Here is a 22,959-nt window from a genome sequence, read left to right as displayed (position 1 = left end):
CTTTTTGTTCTTACTGTTTTACATTTCTGTGTATATATTGTCTATTTGGACCTTGTTTATTAATAAGACTTATACTGGTGAAGTTTCTGAATAGAATACTAGATATTTCACCAGTTTATTATACTAGTGTCCTATTAATAAACAAAGGTCAAGTAGATATTAGATATTTCTCTGATTTCTGTGTATATATTAACAGATATACTAGGAAATAAATATCTAATAAATAAACAAAATGAGTTTATTAGCCCTTTACACAGAAAACAAGGGACTGTTTCTTTGACAAGCTATAATTTGCATATACCCATAGACAAAACTGTTTTTCTGCTCGAGCGTGCCGGTATATAGCGTCAAAAGTATTGATATAGATACACAGTATAGATATCTGCTCAGTAAAGAGCCTATATGATCAGTCACTATATGTGCGGACCAGTATTTATAGTTAAAGAGCACTGTCTATAGGCATAAGTGAATCAGTTCACTATAAGCTTCTTATCTGTATTATCAATTAATTTGCAATAAATAACTATGAACTTCATTGGCTTTGCTGTTGTAAATACATATTAATTTGTAATTATAACTGAAAGTCAATGAAGTTCATAGTTATTTATTGCAAATTAATATCTCAGTATTATTGGACGGACGTGAATTGCAGTCAAAATGTCATCACGAAAGGAGTCTGAAGAAGCGAAACACTGAACTTTTAAATAGTTGAAAAACCCAGCAGGAAGTGAATAAGATTAGTGGTTGTTCACAAAGAAATGGTATTAATGATATCCAATTTATGGGCAAAGTCGAACAGAATAGGATAAGTAAAAAAATGGAACGTGATCACGAAGACCTCGTTGTGCTTCTGTGAATTAAGACAATCATCTCATGGAACTCTTCATTTGAAGAAAATACTGAAAACAAATATGTGACAGAACCTTAAAGGTCTTTCTGGGAACATGCTTATTATGATTACATAATGATAAATGAAAACCATTTTAAATCAGAAGAAAAATAATCTGTCCTTATGTGTAATTTTTACCTTTGGTGCCATTGCATTTGCCTATTTTGGGTTATGTTTAATCCGATCCCACAACAGATGGTTAAATTAACAAAGATCTCAAATAAAATAGAAAGAAAAAAACCGAAACAAATCGCATATTTTATGGCTATTTTAAATAAATGTTAAATGAAATTTATTTAATTGAAAAAATTCTTTACTTCAGTTTTTATTTAGCATTTTCCTCAAACAATAAAATTACATTAAAAGAAAACACAATAAAAAAAAAAATAAAAAGTTATAGCAGGTATATCACAAATATAGGTCATTTGTACAGATGAATAAAAGATACATTTATGGCAGATGGGATGCACTAATAGATAAAACAACAGTAATTAAGTAAAATACATACTTAGCACGATCATACACTGGAAATAGTACATCGCATATTTTTAATATATTGCATAAGGCAGAATGTCGAATAATCGAGACTCTGTTGTATTACATTATTTAAATGATAACATGTATTAAAAATACAATTTACAAAATTTTATATATTTTTTTCAGTCATATTAATATGTGCCTCTTCAAATGCTGTTAGAGAAATTCTGTTGGCAGCATACGAATTAGAAATGGTAAACAGTGGAGAATACGCATTTTTTAATATTGAACTATTTACCAGGTTCGTATAACTTTTAACTTTATAAAATTTAGTTTTAATGATGAATTAATATTATGTTTATTGTATAAACATGCAATATATATTGATATTAACAGTAAAAATATAAATTATTTTATATGAGATTTCATAAATATGGTATAATGAAAGTGTAATCAATATTTGTGTGCTAAAATAATGAATATAAAAACTTTTATTATTGGGCTGCAATTTGAATAAAAATTGTAGACTATGTAAAATCTTTCTGTCTGTCCTTCCTCAATGTCAAGAACAAAGTTAGATAAATGAAAGCGAAGACTAGATATAGAAAGAATCGGGACAGAAGGCCCCGATTAACTGTACGCTCATCGCTGATACAAAAGAAGTCACGTTACAGTCATACTATTCATTTCAAATTTTTTCCTAAAAGGAGTTAGATAGATGACCGGCATGACTCTGTTGCTAACAGGAAAAGTATGATGTACAGGGGCAAGCCACTACTAATTTGAGGTGGAGAACGACATGTTAAATTAAATGAATTAAAAATATGGTTAAAAATTGCAACCCAGCATTGTGACGATGTCACAATAAATAATTGCTTGACTTTTATTAAATTCCAAGTCCAATATGTACAGTACATGTCGGGTTTTCCTACTTCTTTAGTTGGAGTAATACAGTTAAAACAATAATGTAAAAGATTTTTCGATTAAACAAATTTTATTTCTTGTGAAATTTTGTAAATATGTATATTTTGTTAATTTTTTCACTTTAATTTTTCCATTAATTAAAGCTTATACCACTTTTTCCGGCATCTATTAAAAGGTAAAAGTAACATTAAAACTAATTTTACATTATTCACTTAAACTACAATTTTTTTCCTTCTAGTTAAAATAGTTCAAGAGAATATTGTCAAATTAGTTTTACTGTTACTTTTACCTTTTAAGAAATGCCGGTAAAAGTGGTAAAACCTTAATTTATGGAAAAATTAAAGAAAAAATTAACAAAATACTACATATTTACAAGCTTTCACACACAAAAAATTTGTTTAATAGAAAAATTGTTTACATTATTGTTTTAAGTGTATTACTCCAACTAAAGAAGGGGGAAACCGGACATATTGGAGTTAGAATTTAATAAAAACTAATAGCCCTATAAGAAAAACAGAACAAGAAACTGTTATAATAAATGCGGCCTTGAGGGGAATCTCAAAGCCAAAGGCTGTTTTAAGATTTCCTCCGCCTTAAAGTTCTGAGGCTTGTTTACTGATATCAAGTGTATTGTATTTTATTGTAAGTCTATTGTAAGCTATTTTTGCATTACAATTATTTTAATTTGAAGAGTAAAAAATGTCCTGTTTCTCGGTAACTTTCGACTTTACGAACTGTCAGCATTTAAGAGGATCCGTTTTCCCCTGTTAATGCGTTAAACCAAGGGTGTACTGTAACATAATATATATTAAATTATTTCCGAAGAATTAAATAATAATCAGCATAATGAATTACTGAAAATATATTAAATTTAATTATTAAAAATAATTTTTAATTGTTAAAATTTCAAGATAGCAATTAGATTAAGATTTATCGTGTTTAATTAATAAAATTTTATATTTAATTTATCTTACTTTTATCATTTGAGATAGAATTAATGAAAATAGGTAATTAAACGTCTCAAATATTTTAATAGGTATGATTATTACATTAATTAATTAGCTAAAAATGCAAATACTTGAAAGTTCTGTTAAAATTATTTACTTTACATCAAATTTCTTAAATATTTATTTTAAAAATGTCTTATTTTTCCAATTTAAAATATTGTATTGATACATTATACAATATAATGAATATTCAGAGAGTATAAGAATTTTTTAATGTGCATACTTACTCGATATTTATATTAAATATAATAATTGTTATTGCAATTATAACTCATTATATATTAAGCAAACATGGAATATTAAAAGTGAGACTTCTAAAGAACTATATTTTATAAAATATATAGAATTAAATTTTTTATACTCTACTTAATATCTTAAGAGACAAGATAAGAATTGCAGTAGAGCATCGATTATCCGACCCCCGATTAACCGACTTACCGGTTAACCGACAGCGTTCTAGTCGGCAAATTCAAATGTCCGCTAGTGATGTGGCGCTACAATATTTGGTTATGTCTTGGCTACTTTAATATTATTTCTGTTAAAATTTTGCATGTTTTAGCTGGCAGCACTGGCTCGACCACGAAAGGGAGGCTAGTATTTAAACCAGGCCTAATACACTATACTAATAATGTATTTTTTCATACTTTTCGGTTATCCGACTTTTCAGTTATCCGACCAATCCCAGTCTCCAATTAGGTCGGATAATCGATGCTCTACTGTACTTGTAGAAATTTCATAGAAAAACTTAAATGTTTTGCATTATTTCATAAATATATTTAAAATATTGTACCTGGACTACTTGTTCGTCATATTCTATCTTATTTACAATAAAAGTTCGAAAATTATTTATAATATCGTTAAATATTGGTATTCATGTTTATAATGAGTACTTCTAGGTAGTAAGCAGATACGTACGCTAACAATTGATATTATAGACTCTATAATATAGAGTATTAGCCATGTTTGCTTCCTTGTCTGCTTGCCACTTAGACATATTTGATATTGCATTGTAAGGTATTTAAATATTAATATCAATTTCTCTTCACAAATTTTATAATATAATAAAATATAACTAATGGATAATATCCGTCACTTAAAACTTTGCCATTTTCTACTGTACAAAGGTTGTAATTAGCTTAATCTAATACGCTATATGGTTTTTATATTTTAGTATAGAATTTTACAAGAATACTTATTTCAATCAAAGATACGTTATTTTTTAATTATTTATAGTGACATCGTCACAATGCAGGGTTGCAATTTTTAATCATGTTTACAATAAAATAAAATTCGTATTTCATTAATTAAATATTCTATTTATAAGTAAATATCTGTAAAATTTCTGAATTATTTAATAAATTTCTTTTGTTTTTCTGTTTTAAGTTTAATAACACAATTTTATACGATTTATTCTATCAGTATCATGCAATTTCATTGTTTGTGCTTCTACTTCACAAAGTAGAATTATACAAGATTATTTTTTATCGGATTTCAAACTCAGAAGAAAGATTATTTAAAGAAATTCTTTTCTTCTATTATATTCAATATAAAAACAAATTTTATATTAAATTTAGGTTTATACTGCGTGATTGATATACATTTTTACAAACATTAGTTATTGTTTTTTAAAGTGTTAAACTGCCAATATAATTAAAATATGCATAATTTTATTGCGCCTGTCTTGATAATTCTATATATTTATTATGAATGCTTCTCACGAAAAATGAATTATATTTATTCTCAAATTCGAGTCCATCTTTGAAAATTAAAATAATGTAATTTACTAGTTTTTATGTGAGAATTTTTTCGAATATTTGACAGAAAAGGAATGTAAACAACAAATTATGTCGTGAATTTTTAGCACATGGAGCTGTATATATCGACTAAAGGCAAATAAAAACAGCGGTTTTTAACATGTTCCTATCAATATTAGCGTAACATTTAAGTTTTGTTAATGAAGTTGTATACTTGAGTGTGATCTGATAATGTTTGAGTGTAGTAAAATCTGAACAGTGGTTTGATATTTTAAGTGATGAAGAGAACGAATTTGATGATCAAATTTTATAATATTTTACATTAGTTATTGTATAAGTAGATGTATTGTATGATCTGTATTGGTTCTTGATAATAACAGGAAAATTAAAAATACCAGTGTATTTTTCAACGTATTAATTGGGTGGTTTACGAAAAAGATATGTTTTAAACATTAAAAATCATTTAAAATTTCAATTTATATGCTATAATTATTACAGAAAATAATATTATGGAATGTCTTTATTGTTTTATTGATGTTGTATTATTCTAAATTAATATTGTTTATTCAATTGTAACTGACGAGGAGAAATTGAGTTTTTTTGAACCACTCGAAATGCATAATGTATTAGGTTGAATAAACCGGTTCCAGAAGATATAGTATTCAGTATTTATTTAATACTGGACATTTAAAATTTGCTGGAAAAATTTTCAATAAACTTCTAATTAAAGAAAAGCAGTTCTCATTATACAATATTTACAATCCAGGACATTTTTTAATGTCTACTCTTCTCTACATTGCTTCTTTTATTTAAGACTGTTTAAACATCTATTAAACGGCCTAAATTGCTCTAAAATAGTCGTTTTCGCGGACAAAAATATTTATTTTTACTATGGGTTTTACGTCCGGTTTTCGTCTTTAGGAACTGCGACGACATAAAACACTTATCCAATTTGTAATAGGTAAATGATGAAAAAATACATTAATAACTACGTGCTATTCACGTATTTTTTAAATCAATAACACGTAAATATCTTCATATTTTCACAAAAAAATTATCAGAAAATAAAAAAAAAATTGAAATAAAATGATTTATTAATTAAGAAAATAAAATAAGAGATTCATCTCTTGTTCTAGAAGCATTAAATTAGCATATAAATGACTTTAAAATTAATTTATAAAACCTTTGAGTCAAATTTATGCCGAATTTATAAAGGAAGAGTCGAATTTTAAATTAGTTTTTTTTTTATTAAGATTTTATTAATTTTAGCAGATTTCAAGTTAATAATTCACATAGATACCAAATAATTTCATTAAGTATACAAGCAATTTCCATGCTTAGAATATTGATGAAGGATATTTAAATTGTTTACATTAAATACATAAATTGATTTTCAAAATTTAACTTAACTGAATTGTTGAAATTTGAAGTAAAAATTTTTGAAATTTCTAATTCATTAAGTTCTATTTAAGAATATTTGAAATATTTTGATTAATTAAGTATTTCATAATTAATATAATAAGAATAAAATCATTCTCAATAATATGAACTCTTTTTATTAATAAAAGATAATGCAGAATTTTAACTTTAATGATATTTAGGTAATGAAAATTTATTAAAATTTTTAATGTTATTTTAATATATCGTATAAAAATCATAAATTTATATAATTTAATAAAAGTTAATTTGCTTTATTTTAAAATATTTTCTCTGAATGTCATATTTCTGCACGTAAATGTTTATGAAAAAATACGGAAAATGTTTATTATGACAAATACAGATCATAAAATCGATGTTACATGCTCTTTCAGCGATAACGAGTCTAATTAGATGATATATTCACCGTAAATATATATATATCTTTTAAAATACTAAATGGAAGACATAATTACTTGCATAAACATATAAATCAATTTAGTAGAATTCTTTAAAAGAAAATTAAAAAAAAAACTATAAAAATCTAAGATAAATTTTTCAGAAGTATTGTAGAGTGGATCAATACAAGACCACAGAAAAAAAATGTTTACTTGATAAACATTAATTTGAAATGAGTAAAATTATAGAAATTAATTACAGAATATAAAAAATATAAGAATATGTTTTGTTTTCTTGTAACATTTTATAAATTAATAGGAATATTAAAATGATTTGAATAAAAGTACCACTTTCTAATTGATATCTTTCTAACCAATTGTTGGGAAGTTATAACATATAACTTTATAAAGAATAAATAAATTTTTATTCTTTATAAATAGGCTCGTAAGCTTTTGTTTAGGGCATTGAGCTATTAGTCCTTTCGATGGTAACTTCATTGTTGATGTTTTAACATTCAAAATTTATCTTTTAATTTTGAAATTATCATTAGTGTTTGTTTAAATATAGTGATTTTGCGAATTATATTTTGAATCTCTGTAAGTGTTCTTACATTTTTTTTGTGAAATACTGGCTTGAATTAGTCCGAATTGTCGCTTCACTATACTTATATGCTTATCGATACCCGATACAATGGTAGGAATCTAGTAATCATATTAGGTAGAACTGTAGAGAATAACCTTGCATAATATCAAGTACAAGATTATTGTACTAGATCTGTTATAGAGAATATGATAAGAGTTGTACATCGTATAAACTGGGTACTAGAAAATACGATGAATTATACATTATACTGTAAATTTATATAAGTCTGTAAGTTCTATTCTTTCCGGGGCATACACAAGTTAAACTGGCCGCTGTTTATAAATAATTTCTAAGAAAATTGTTTGTAATATTGATTTCTGAAGAGTGTTGATTAAATTCCTCTGATTAGAAGTTTTAGAACACGATCTCGCACACAATCTATAATCCAATAACTATTGACAGTTCTTAATAGATTAACAAAATATAATTAGTGAAACTATAATTCTTTTAATTACAAAAATGATAAAACTATCAGCTTTATGAAATTAAATTACATCGTACTAGAGATTACACGTTTGGCCATGTAAAGCTTATTTTTTATATTAAATATTATATTTACAGAACTTAATTACAATTTTGTTATTGCGCTGCAATTTGAAAATATTGTAGACCTATAAATTCCCACTTTCGTCTGTCATCCCTTCATCTCAAGATGGATGAACGACGAGACCAGATATGGTAACCTTGGGCAGGAGGCCCCGATTAACTTTATACAAACGGGAACTTCCATGCAAAGCGGAAGTCACGTTATTTCAATTCAAGGATTTTCCCCTGAAAGGAATTAGATAGATGACCTGCACGACTCTATTTCTAACAGAAAAGTATGATGTGCAGGGGCAAGACACTATTAATTTGAGATGGAGAGCATATATTTTTAATTAAAAAATTATTAAAATAGGATTAAAAATTGCAACTCGGCATTGTGACGATGTCAGAATAAATTGCTCGTTGGAATTAATACTTAATTGTTATTTAATAATTTAATAAGAATAAAAAGAAGTTAAACCTTAATATCATAATTTTTTTATTTAAAGTTATTTAAATAAAGTGAAATAGAGATTCGCTGAATAATTCATTAAGTTCTAGTAAAAACTTAATTCGAGATATCGTTTTTTTTAGAAAACATAAAAACTTTCGTCTGAATTTTCTAGCATCAGATTATATAAAAGATATTCTTAAATTGTCTAAGAACTGTAAAAGGTGTTATTTATTGGCATATTTCTTTTATCTCTTACATCAATGATACCTTCGAATTTTTAACTGTCATATCGATGAAGTCAGATTTCACATTTTGAACATTTATTTCTTGATGCATGTGGAGAATTCGGTTCTTTTAATGTCCTTTGCTATTCTACTACCACATAAAATCAATATTGTCGAAAAGTTATTTGGCTATAAGTAATATTTTGATTATCAAAATGAAAATTTTAAATTTTATATTGAAAAATGTAACTATAGCTTTTGATATTCATATAATAAGAAATGAATTTTACAATTTTGTAAATAGTTAACGAGAAATTTTTTATTGTGACATTGTCACAATGCCGGGATGCAATTTCTAATTATATTTTTAATTTATTTAAATTAAAATATGTGTTCTCCATTTCAAATTTATAGTCTTGCTCCCGTACATAATACTTTTGCTGATAACAAGAGTCATGCCGGTCATCTACGTAAGTCCAAATTTTGAATTGAAGTGACGTGACACGCGGTCTGGCTCGGAAGGACATATGTAGTTAATCAGGGTATTCTGCAAAAGTCCTTTCTACTCCTCGTTTCGGTTTTTATCTATCTAACACCTTTCTTGAGATTAAGAAGGGACAGAGAGACAGATGACAGTGGGAATTTATAGGTCTGCAATTTTTTATTTAAATTACAGCCCAAAAGCATTTTTTTTATTATTTCATGTTTACCAGTATTTAATTTTAGAAAAAATGAATAATTTTAATGTCATCAAATTTCTCTTCTTATTCAGTGAAAAAAAAATCGACGACCTTGGTATCGTCCAGATGACACAGCAGAAAGAAATCTGAAAGCAAGGAATGCTTACGAGGCTCTTCTTACAGTAACAGCGAGAATACCAGATTCTACTGAATATAAAGAATTTTCTGATGCTGTAAAAAGAATAGCGAAAGAAGAATTTGGATATAATTACGGACCAGAAGAGGTAGGCAAATATTTATATTGATAAGAATAATGCTGGAATTAAATAGATGATTTATTGTACAGTACAATATATTTAATAAAAATTTACACAACAGTTTAATATTTAATACAATTAAACAAATATTTTATTTTGCTATTTTGAATCCAATAATCTTTTAAACTTGCGAATTCTTATTTCAAATATAAATGATAAATACTTTTAGAGATAACTTTTCTGTTTATAATTTGAAACAGTTTACTATTTCCTACATCTCTTTTCATTAAGCTTAAACTATTGACTATAAAAGAAACAATTTATTAGGTCCGCACAGAATCCATTAAGTAAATAATTCATTTAATATATTTAAGTTTTATCTAATAATATTTAATTATCCACGTTTAATTAGTGATTTTCTCAGCATAAGAGTATAAAATAATAAGATAAAACGTGCTTTCTTTTATCTGGTTTTAGGCATTCATAATTTATCATGGGCAGTATATTCGGGCATCGTTTTTATCCCTCACTCATGCTATACGCTCGTATATATTCGTAGAGAAAAAGTCAAAATTGTGTATGGCTCTAGCTATTATAAAATTTTATTAAAAATTTAATATTATTATAAAATGCCAGAAAGTTAAACTTTAGGGTAGAGATGAATTTTATAAAAAATGCAAATGCTAATAACCAGTAAAATCTTCATTCCCACTCGAGATATGACACATGATTCCCTCTACCTCTTTACTCCTCGACCTTTAACTACCAAAATTTAATGGAATAAATTTCCTTAATACACAAACACGTACAAAACCTCAAACTTTTTTGCATTTCTCGAATTTTCAAATCCCCTTAAGTTCAAAATATAAAAATCTTTGAGTCATTTTTTGACCGATTGTCTATCTAGGAAAGTAAAAAATTAAAATTAAGTGTTTTTAAGTTACATCTCCAATATATTTTAGAAAAATCGTACAATAAACATACATATATCTCACCATTTAAAATCTTTAATCGAGAATCAGACCAGACGTTAAACAATAATCATTATTAAAATAAATGGCGTTAATTGATTAACTAATTGCCGATCGTGAGTTATGAATAAGGACGTTAGAAACAGATAAGTTTGTATAGTTCATCAATAATTCTGGAAAGGAAGTGACAAATGCAATTCTACTCTTCTCAGAAAAGTTTCTAGGCTTTACTTGAGGCGGTAAGCTGTCTATCCACAGTCATATTGTTGTCATACTTCTGAATTCAAGTAAAGTGAATGCTGTGTAAAGATATTTTTTTACTTTATCTTAAAGTTTCAGCAGAATTTTAAAGTAGATATATTATTAAGAATAACGTTTTGAAAAGAAAAATATTATTTTTATCTATTCTTATTATATTTTTTCTTAAAACTTTTATAAATTGACAATTATTTGAAATATATAATATTGTATTTTTTCGAATTTAAGACAAATCTTGATCTTGTAAACAGGATTTCATCAGGAAAAATATTGAATAAAAATTAGAAGTAAATGTACTTTAAAATAATTTATAAAATTAATGATGATAATGCTTTTACTTTAAGTATAATTTTTAAAATTTAAGTAATGATTACTATACATACTTTACATAACTTTATGTACAGACGTTTAAAGAATGACAAAAAATATCCCTCGAATTAAGAACTCCAATTTAAAAAAAGAATTTTCGGAAAAAATGATAGATAATTAACCTTTCGATGGAAATATGGGGTCATAAAATGACCCTAAGGCTGGTTTTTTCTGTATATTTAACTCAAAAATTTTTTTCGTACTGTCATTCGTTCTAGTCGAGTTTTATACTATTTTATAATGTATTGTGATGTCGTCGCAATGCCGGGCTGCAATTTTTAATCATATTTTTAATCATATTTTTAATTTATTAAATTTAAAATATATGCTCTCCACCTCAAATTAGTACTATAGCGTTTTGCCTCTGTACATTGTACTTTTCATTTAACATTTATTTTAATAATGATTATTGTTTAACGTCTAGTATGATTCTTGATTAAAGATTTTAAATGGTGAGATATATGTATGTTTATTGTACGATTTTTCTAAATTTTATTGGCACACCAAATTTAAGAGTTGAAGTGCACCTTAAATACGAAGCAATTCGAGAATTAATCTATTTTCTGTATAAATCTATAACTAATAATTAACATTAATATACTATAAGTATTTAATATATCACTCTGAAATTTCTAACTTTTACTATTTCAAAAGTAAATTTTAATTTAAAATTTATGGCATAGGGAATCGATTAGAACGAACTAAAATAATATTAAACGTAATATAACATCAATCATTGGCATTATTTACACTGTTATTTAAACTGTTCAGGCATGGGAAATAATAGAAATAATCCTAATTTATATTTGAAAATTAATTATCGGGAATTTATCAATGTATGCTAAGACCTTGTCTTATTAATAGGTTCAGATTTTATCTATATTCTACCTGTTTTTATTTAAAAAACGATATGGAATTTTAGCTGTTAATTAAATATTGTAAGTAAAACTTGGCATATATCATATAGTCTGTTGTAAGTGATAATATAGTTATACAAACAAGAAGCATTTTATATTTTTATCAATCCAATTTCGAATGAAGTAAACACAATTTTTAATGAAATATTTATTTAAAATAAATTATTAAATAAAGAATTATTATAATTTTTTTTTAAATTCTGTCACAAAAATATTAATTAAATTTCAAAAAATAAATTTATTTAATTAATTATATTCTATAAATTTAATTTTATCAAATAAATCTCAAAAAAATTTTTGTTGCGTATTTTTTTTCGATTCTAATATCATTAAAATTCCAATTTAATATGTTTATTTTTTTAAAATGTAAACAAAATTTGTAAATAGTTATAATACGGTGGTGGCGTAAAATTCATTTAACCGAGCTAACTTCTGCTAATTTATTTCGGTTAACTAAATTTTTGGCCACCCTGTATATTTTGTTGAATACCCTTAAAATCTTTAATAATATTTAACTTGTTTCAGTTCATTTTTCTCTATACTTTATACATAAAAGCATAAACGAATTGGAATTAAAATAGCAAACAGTATAAATGTTTAAGAACAATTCTGTATATTTAATTAAGATATTTACAAATAATTTTTAAATAGATTACAGACAATTTTAATTAAATAAAATATAGAGTGTTTAATTGTATATTTATTCTATAATTTATAAAGTTAGAAAATGCGACTTATTTACATTTCCTGTTAGAAACACAAGAATTTGCAGACGTATTTTATAAATTGTAAAGAAAATGAATGTTTAAAGCTAAGAAAGTTTAATTTATAAAATTAAAAATAATATTAAATTTAAAAAATAGTTTAAAGGGTTAAATCAACAGTAAAAAGTTGAATTAATACGTGTAAGAATTTTTAAATTGAATATTGAATAATGGGAATTTTCGATATTGATGCTAATTATAACTTTTATATTATTAAAAAAAATACATTTAATTAACATTTAAAAATCTGATTTAGCATTTAATTAAATTACAATTAATTAAACTTTTAATTATATTTAGGATAAATTATAAATTGATTGAGATGATTTATAACTAAAATTATAAAAATAATTATATTTTTTATGTCTTAATGAATAGTTTTTAAGAAAATTAAATAATTTTTATAGACTTTTTTGTATATATAAACCCTTTTAAATTAAATTAATCTAAAAAGTTTTATTTCTTCAAACGTTTTTTAAACTATGTTTTAAATTTAATGAACCACTTTTAAAACTTAAAAATTTCTTTTTATTCCTGGTTTAATTCAATGCTCCTTTATTTTTAGTTTTATTTTAAGTTATTCAAATTTTAAGAAAGTTTGTATTGCCACTTAAACCTGGGATTTTCAAACTCTTTAATTATTTTCTTTGAATTGATATTGGATTTTCGAGCTTAAATTGACAAAAGTTTCAAGTATTCATTCGAACATTCAAATTTATAACTTTAGAAAAATAAAATAGAGTAAGTATATCCTCTTAGCTGGATAAAAACAAATTGAAAAATTATATTTATGTTCAGTTTACTGTTGGCAAGGTAATTTATTGTTCAATATTTATTTCATAAAATTTTCAGAGAATAAATTCTGTACATTTGAACAAAAAATTTAAGAGGAAATCCATCAAAATCATTCAACTTTCTTTTCCAGGAACTTCTCTTCGACAAATCCTGTGTTAAATTTTATTATTATTTAACATTTACGTTTAATTTGTTAAATTATATCGAATATTTATTTTGAATTAATGTAGTTAATGCCTCTTGGAGATCGAGAAAGTCCTGGACTACTTACCTTTTCGAAGTCACACAGAGTTAAAAATTGTACAGTTAAACCTATCTAAAACGGAAATAATAATTCGGTATATACAGGTTTTCCTGTATCATATTCTTTAAATTATATATATATAAACAGAAATAATATTTATAACTTTTATTTAATAAGAAGTGAAACCTGATAAATTATTTGAGTTATAAAGAAAATTAAAATCACAATTTTTTTTTGTTATTTGTTCCAGGTAAATACTTTTGTAACAGCTTTCCACGAAGCTGTAATTTTATATTCTTTGGCCTTAAACGAAACTTTAATGGAAGGATTTAGTATCAATAATGGTTCTATTATAACACAGAAAATGTGGAACAGAACTTTCGTAGGTAAGTCTTTATTTTTATATTGGAGGATATAATCAGTTTATCTTAAGTCTTTTACAACACTTTGATGGACTTAACTAATTTCCCATGTTTACATTAAAACTTTAAAAATAACTAATGATTATAACAAGGAAAGAAACAAGACTATTCAGTTAGAGATAAGAAAAAAAGTTAATTTCTATAGAAAATGAATACGTAACTTTGTTTTATTAATCCGCTATTCTAAACGAGATGTGTTTACAGATTTAAAGTGAATTTAATTATATTCTTCGCAGATTATATCGATTAATAAATGCGAATTTATAAGTATAATTATAAAATTAAACGGGCATTCTATTTAGAGTTTAAAGCAAAAGTAAATATTTATTAAATTATATTTTACATCTTTAAATTGTTACTGGTTTATTTAAAATATCGAATTTTAGTATTAATTTCGTGTATTAAATAAAATGAAAAGATGGCAGCATTGTTGCTGGACTTTTCCGGCATTCTTTATTTGTTTTCACCCCTAATAGATGCTATCGTCATTTTTAAGTCATCAAATTAATTCGAGAGATATTAAGGGGTTGAGGCCATAGCTACCGAAAAAAGTGATCCGATTTTCCTGAAAATGTCTGGAAACATTGCGTCCCATTGTACAAATATCTCTACAGAATTTCAGAAATTTTTGACAAAAGGCACAGCAGTTATTAAGCTTGAAATTAAGTGAACAGAATCGTGCCCCCCACATATACACTAACATTCATATACAGTAAAACCTGCTAATGTGACAACTGAAGGGACCAGCTCAAAGTGGCCACCTTATGCAGGTGGTCACATTAGCAGGTTTCACTGTATACAGAAAATACCCCGAACGTTTTTTTTTTTTTTTTTTTTTTTTTTTTGCATTTCACGACGTTTCAAGGTCCTCTGAGTCCAAAAATGCAAAAACATTAAAGGGTCATCTTTTTCATCGATCGCCATACTTTTCCTATGTTATACAACAGCCTAGAAAGTAAAAATATCTTGATTTGATCGACGACATTAAACTTTGTGGCCTCTTACTCTAAAATAATACAAATTATCCATGTCTAATACTAGATTTTTTTTTATACTAAAAAATTATTTGCTTTTTATCTGAAAATGTCTAATAGTTATATAATGTTAAACAAAGTAAAATAAAATATTTTAAAATTTTCAACGAGGAAATTGAAATTAGAAAAACTAGGACTGGAAAAGATTGTTGGTAAAGAAAATGGAAAGGAAACAAGTCGAGCGAATGGAGGAAAATCGAATATCAAACAAAGTATTACAAGATCGTATTGGAAAAAGATCAAAGGGGAAACCTGAATAACATTGGATAGATAAGATCAAAGATAATATAAAACAAAAACTTGATAAAAGACCTTAAACTAGACAAACAGCAAAGATGCAGAAGAAGAATTCGTTCAGCATTAATGCCGTTAAATGAATAATGAAAATAAAGTAAAAGAAATAAAATAAAGCGGATTAATTAATTTACTTAAAATAAATTTTGGAAATGGTTTTAATTTGTAGTCTTCAATACAGGCCACGATATCCATATCCACATTATTTACTTTCTCGGCTGTTATATATAACAGAGGGAAAGTATGGCGATCCGTCAAAAAATGACCCCTCCAAAATTTTTATATTTTTGGACTCAAGAAACCTTGAAACGTCGAGAAATACAAAAACATTGGGAGATTTTTCTGTATATGTGGATGTTAGTGTTTGGGGGGGACGATTTTGTTCATCCTCTTTGAAGCTTAATAACTCCTGCGCTTTTTTCGAAAATTTCTGAAATTTTGCAGGGAGATTTGTGTGTATTAGGGAGATTGATGCTATTAAATTTTAGTGGTTAAAGGTCAAAGGGTGAGGGATATAAAGGGGAGTCGTGTGTCATCTCGAGTAGGATCTGACGTAATGACGATTTTACTCGTTATTAATATTTACAATTTTTTTATGAAACTCATCCCTACCCTCAAAATTAAGCTTTTTCCTATTTTATAACAGTTAAAAATATAAAAATATTTTAAGATAAAATATCATAACAAATGGCACCCCCAAATATTACTGGGAAAGTTAAGCAACTCTTTGCTGAATTTTTTCCAAGTATCTCTTTCTATTGCGCATCTGACTATATCTTTGTAGTCCAAAGATTTTGTTTTTTTACTATTTTATTCCAATTTACTCCTGTTCCGCTCTTTTCCTCTTAGTTTCTAATCTGCAGAGAGGTAAATAAAACACGCAAAAATAATTTTTGCGTGTCTTATTTATCTCTCTGCAATTTTTATTCATATTTTTAGTCAATAAAATGTAATATCGTTCTGCAATAAAATTATAACAATTTCCCTAACATTTTTAATCATGCAGTTATAAATTTTTAAATAAAAGCACACAATTATAAATAAATCAAAGCAGACATACAAAATATTATGTCATTATCATCAAAAATTTAGATCTCACAGTTAAGTCATTACACTCTTCAATTTCTATATTTTTAATTTATAATTTTTATTCATTTGATTATTAATTATATACATTTTGCGAGTTTTATTATCTAATTCTCATTATTGGGATGCCTTTATTGTCTATGATTGTGATGTCTATGAAATCACCTTAAATTTTATAAATACAGTAATACCCCGAACTTACGCGATAGGTGGGACCGAACGATAACCGCGTAAGTCGAATTCGCGTAAGTCGGGGTATAATTTGGCATTTAAACACATATAAATTATTTTTAATTCGGGCAGGAGACTAAAGAAAACAATAATTTAGAAAAAAAATGTTTAATAAAATCTTATACAATACATATGTATAACAAATTATATTATTAAAATCGTAAACCGAAGTTATTTTGATGTAGAAGGCTTCATAAAATCTAACAAATTCGTCTGACGGCTCAAAGATTTTTTTTTCTCCCGCAAAAGTTCCTCGTAGCATGCTAACACATTTCTCGTTTTGTAGAAGAAATGTGCTCTTCGTTGGAGTCTATATTTTCTAAAATTTGTAACCCCTTTTCAATTGAACTGAGGCGTTTTGTCAAGTTTTCACAGCTTGGAGAATTTTTTCTTTACCTTTTTATAACTGTTCTGACCGTCGATGCCGGTAAATCAAACTTCTTTGATAATTCACAAATTTTCATTTTTGTATCGAAGTCTTTAATAATGTTAACTTTACATTCCAAAGATAAAGTTTTTCTTTTCTTGTTTGATGCAGAAGAATCAGTTCTACTTCGTTCGGATGGCATAGTAGAGTCTCTCAAGCCTCCGTAGATATAACAAACACAGAAATAAATAACACAAAATAAATTGTAGCTAGTGTTGCCATCTTTACAAAATGGCCGACCCGGACGGCAGGTCAGGTTTGTTCGAACAGAAGTTCCTGACGCATACGCAATGTCATTTTACAATGCGAAGAATAACGTGCATGCTGGTTATAAATCAGTTACAGTTAGGGACTAGGAACTTGCGTAGGAGTAACATATAAGCAAAAAAAAAAAGGTCGAGAGGCAGGTTGCGCATCATACGTCAGCATAAACAGAGTAACATGGCGGAATAGCAGATGAGCTTCAGTGAGTGTGAGATCTTTCGTTGTTCAAATGGTGTAAATTTATAAAAATATTTGCAAGAACTTTGTTTCGTCGTAATTTCACAATTTCTACGAAATTCTCGGACAAAATTAATAGTTCACCCGGACAGTGAGTCAATTCCCGGATTGTCTGGGTGAAAACCGGACGGGTGGTAACACTAATTGTAGCTATTCGTCGATTCCGCGCGACATGTCTGAATATGTAAGCTGAACAATAGTGTGGGGGAACGAGTAATCAAGAGTTGCGTGGCGCTCAAACAAAAGACGAATCTACGAGATTTGAAAATCGCGTAACTCCGGGTTCGCATAAGTTGGGGTAGCGTAAGTCGAGGTATTATTGTAAATAAACGAGCAGAAGTTTTCGTCACATCGTGACAATACCAGGCTGCAATTTTTAATCATATTGTTAATTTATTTAATTTAAAATATATGCTCTCCACCTCAAATTAGTAGTGGCTTGCCCCTGTACATCATACTTTTCCTTTTAACAACAGAGTCGTGCTGGTCAGCTATGTAATTCCATTCAGGGGAAAATTTTTGAATTAAATTCGCATGTCTTTGGGTCCAAGCCAAAAATTTATATACAATTAATCGGATCCTTCTTCCCATTAGCTTTCCATGTTTGCTCTCGACTTTTATCTAACTGCCTCCGTTCTCGAGATTAAGGAAGAATAGACAGTCAAACAGCGATAGTGGGAGTTTATAGGTCTACAATTGTTTCATATTAAAACACAATATTGAGTGGATCAACCTCAATATGTCTGTATCACTGACGTTTCGTCAGTGATACAGACATACTGTTTCGAGTTTTGCTTTCTTAAAGGTAAAGTTATTCTCTGACAACATGGTTTGTGTTCTTTTTTTGATCTGTTAAGTTTATTTTATTAATTATTTTGTTTTGTAATTTTATTCATTTTTTAATTAATTAATTTTTAATTTAAACTTATTTCTTAAATTTATTAAAAGATTACATTATAATTTATTTTAAGGTATTGATTGTAGCATTATTAATATTATTTAATATCATTCAGTATTTAAATTTAAATAAAAAAATTTCTTTTTTATTGAATTTTAAAAATATGAAAAAATATTCGTATAAAATACAAATAATTGATTAAAAATAGGAAAAAAACTTTTAAAAAATAAGATAAAGTAACTAAATTTGTTTATTCTTAATCTATATATATAATCGAGACGAGTTGATAATAATAATAATAATAATTAATAAAGTAAGGAACCTTCACTGATTGCTGTCAATAATAGAAAATTCCTTAAAGCGCAGCAAACAAAGAATCAGTACAAGAAAACTGCATTACAAGCTAGAGCTGACAGCTGGCGTAACAAGGCGTTACATGGGCAGTTCCTGGACAAAATTGAAGGAAAAGTTGATAAAGAAAAGACCCGGTTATGGCTTATTAATGGAGCACTGAAGAAGGAGACAGAAGGCCTGATTTTCGCAGCCCAGGAACAAGCAATCAGATCAAATGCAATTAAGACCAAAATTGAAAAATCAGCTGATGACCCAACATGCAGATTGTGTAAAGAAGCCGATGAAACTATTGATCACATCCTCAGCTGCTGTAAAAAAATTGCACAGACAGACTATAAACAGACACACAATTATGTAGCCCAAATGATCCATTGGAATCTGTGCCACAACTACCATATACCTGTAGGAAAAAATTGGTGGGACCAACCCGAAAAAGTAGTTGAAAATGAATGTGCCAAAATACTTTGGGACTTCCGAATTCAGACTGATAAAGTTTTGGAACATAATACGCCAGACCTCACGATTGTGAAGAAGGAAAAAGTGTGGATCATCGATGTCGCCATACCGGGTGACAGTCGAATTGATGAAAAACAACAGGAAAAACTTAACCGATATCACGACCTTAAAATTGAACTGCAACGACTTTGGCATAAACCAGTACAGGTGGTCCCAGTGATTATCGGCACACTGGGGGCTGTGCCAAACCTTGGCCGGCATTTGCAAACCATAAATATTGACAAAATCACCATCTGTCAGCTGCAAAAGGCCACCTTACTTGGATCTGCACGCATCATTCGAAAATATATTACACAGTCCTAAACGCTTGGGAAGTGTTCGACTTGTGGTTTTGTTTTTTGAAATCCAGCATTTATATCCCGTTTGCTGTGTATGCTCCTTATAAAGGTTTAATAAATAATAATAATAATAATAATAATAATCAGCGCAGAGCCCAAACGGTTAGGAGTTGAAAGTTGAAATTTGGTACACAGTTAAGGTATGTCAAAAGAACGCACACTAAGAAGGGATTTTTCGAAATTCCTCTCCACGGGGGGACAGGATTAAAACTTCTATACACATTATCGAGACATGTCCAAACGGTTAGGAGTTGAAAGTTGAAATTTGGTACACAGGGTACGTCACGAGAATGCACACTAAGAAGGGATTTTTCGAAATTCCTCCCCACGGGGGAGAGTGACAGGATTAAATCTTCTAAATACATTACGGAGACGAGTTGATAATAATAAAAATCAGCGCAGAGCCCAAATGATTAGGAGTTGAAAGTTGAAATTTGGTACACAGTTAGGGTACGTCACGAGAACGCACACTAAGAAGGGATTTTTCGAAATTCCTCCCCACGGGGGAGAAGGACAGGAATTAAGGCTTAACACTTCCATCAACAATGGAAGTGTTACGTAATCATGCAAGTGTTAAGTGACAATGGAACTGTTAAGTAACAATGAAAGTGTTACGTATCAATGGAATTGTTAAGAGAAAGCGACGTGCAAGACGCAGATGCAGTTTTTTTTTCGTTTTTGCGGGAAATGGAACATGTTTTTAGACCCATCTAAAAATTCTCTAATTAGTCTGGAAACAGGGAAACCCAATTCTTGCATTCTGTGAAAACGGGTAAGATTGACTATAATGTAATAATCTTAATCTTCACTATCGTTAATTTTGGCCGAGCAACGCCGGGCCTACCCGCTAGTTTTTTATAATTCAAATATTTACAAAAAGTAAATATTGATCATAAAAACTAAAAATTAAAATGTTTAAAATCAATAAATATATTTTATTAATTTTATTCAAGAATGCAACATTATAAAATTGCTATAAAATATATAAATATTTTATAATGAAGTATTCTGAATATATATTTCTTTTTTTTGTAAATATTTGAGTTATAAAAAATTTAGAAGAAAGGAATTGAATTATTTTCTCTTCCTTGTAAATTTTTCTCTATTTTTAATTAATTATTTGTATTTTATACAAAGATTTTATCATATTCAATAAGAAATAAATTTTTAAATTTAAATAATATACTGTATAAAAGAATAAAACAAAGGATATATATTTAATTCTGTAATTTTATTCATTTTTTAATTAATTAATTTTTAATTTAAACTTATTTCTTAAATTGATTAAAAGATTACATTATAATTTATTTTAAATAAATAAATATATATATATATATAATTTAATGATAATAATTTAATTTTAATAAATGAAATTAATTAAAATTTCATTAATTAAATTATTATTTGTGTTTTACTATTGATTATATCATTATGCAGTATATGAAAATTTATCACTATTTAAGTAACATGATTGCAAAGATTTCTGCAACTGTAACTATAATAACTTTGTATGTATGCCTACTCATGATAAAAATATATTGTAAGCCACATATAAAAGTTTAATTATTAGAGTTTTCCATCTTAGTGCACTTCTATGTTGAGTTTTGCGATTCATAAACACAGTTAATTTTTTATTTTGACCTTTTTAATCGAGAAAACTGTCATTTAAGGGAAAATTTGAAATCGAGAGCATATATTTTATAAATTAAAAATATGATTAGAAGTTGTAGTCCAGCATTCTAAGGATGTCACAATAATTGTTGATCTTTATATATGCCCTTTACAGTAAATTTCTCTGATTTCTACACCCAAAGTTATTAAAGCTTAAAATTGACAGAGATCTTTATAATTACATTGTATATTTTTCTGTCAATTTGTTAATTTTTTAAGAAATATTTAATAAAGTAATATAATAATGACAAATTAAAATAGATTTGAATTTTATATTTAATATCTTTATTTAAATATTAAATAGACTATGAATTTTCGCTATGTCAATTAATGGTTTATAACAGGTCTGAACAACTTATAATGGGATGTGATCAAGACTTCAAGATTCAAAAGCACTAATGATTCAATTTGTATTTTTGTTCTTTTATAAATATTTAATAATTACTGTTATAAAACAAGCAATTATTTAGTACGACATCATCACAATGCCGGGCTGCAATTTTTAATCATATTATATTTTTTTTATTTAATTTAAAATATATGCTCTCCATCTCAAATTAGTAGTGTCTTGTCCCTGTATACCATACTTTTCCTCTTAACGATAGAATTATCCCTCTCATCCACATAACTCCTTTCAGAGGAAAATTTTTGAATTGAAATAACTTGATTCACTCTTTGCATCAGAATTTCCTATACAGTTAATTGGGTCTTTCTGCCCCTAATATTTTCAAATGCGGCTCGGCTTTCATCTACCTATCTTCGTTCTCGAGATTAAGGAAGGAGAAGCTGACGACAGTGAAAATTTATAAGTCTACAATTTTTTTCAAATTGTTGCCCGATTATACTGTAAAACATAGTTAGATTCAAATTTTTTTTGGATGGGCATTCCAGAAAACTTTCCAGGGGGCAAAACTTGTAGACAAATAATTACATTAATAAATTTTTATTTAATTATTTATTTCAGTGTTTTTCCTTCAAGTAGATTACAGAATACAGTATTGCATCAAAATGTCCTATGATCTAGGGCAGCGATTTTCAATCTTCTTAGCTCTGCGATCCCCCAAATAGTAAATATAAATAAAATTAATATTTCGCGAACCCCCACCCAAAGGAATAATAACAGTAAGCCTTACTATTACTAATTGAATTTTGACTGTAATTATAAATGTAAATTTTTTAAAATATTATATAATCACATTGCACTAATTTTATACATTAAGA

At 27.1% G+C, this 22,959-nt stretch overlaps 1 pseudogene; it reads left to right on the top strand.

The window, feature by feature from the left end:
• LOC136980839 (atrial natriuretic peptide receptor 1-like) overlaps positions 1-22,959 on the top strand; it is a 311,833-nt pseudogene that overhangs the window by 93,898 nt on the left and 194,976 nt on the right.

The sequence above is a fragment of the Centruroides vittatus genome, unplaced genomic scaffold (genome assembly GCF_030686945.1).
Source record: "Centruroides vittatus isolate TY-2023 unplaced genomic scaffold, ASM3068694v2 contig_726, whole genome shotgun sequence".
Classification (NCBI taxonomy): domain Eukaryota; kingdom Metazoa; phylum Arthropoda; class Arachnida; order Scorpiones; family Buthidae; genus Centruroides; species Centruroides vittatus.
Note: the sequence above shows the minus strand (reverse complement) of the source record. Positions and strands in the feature narration are given on the sequence as shown.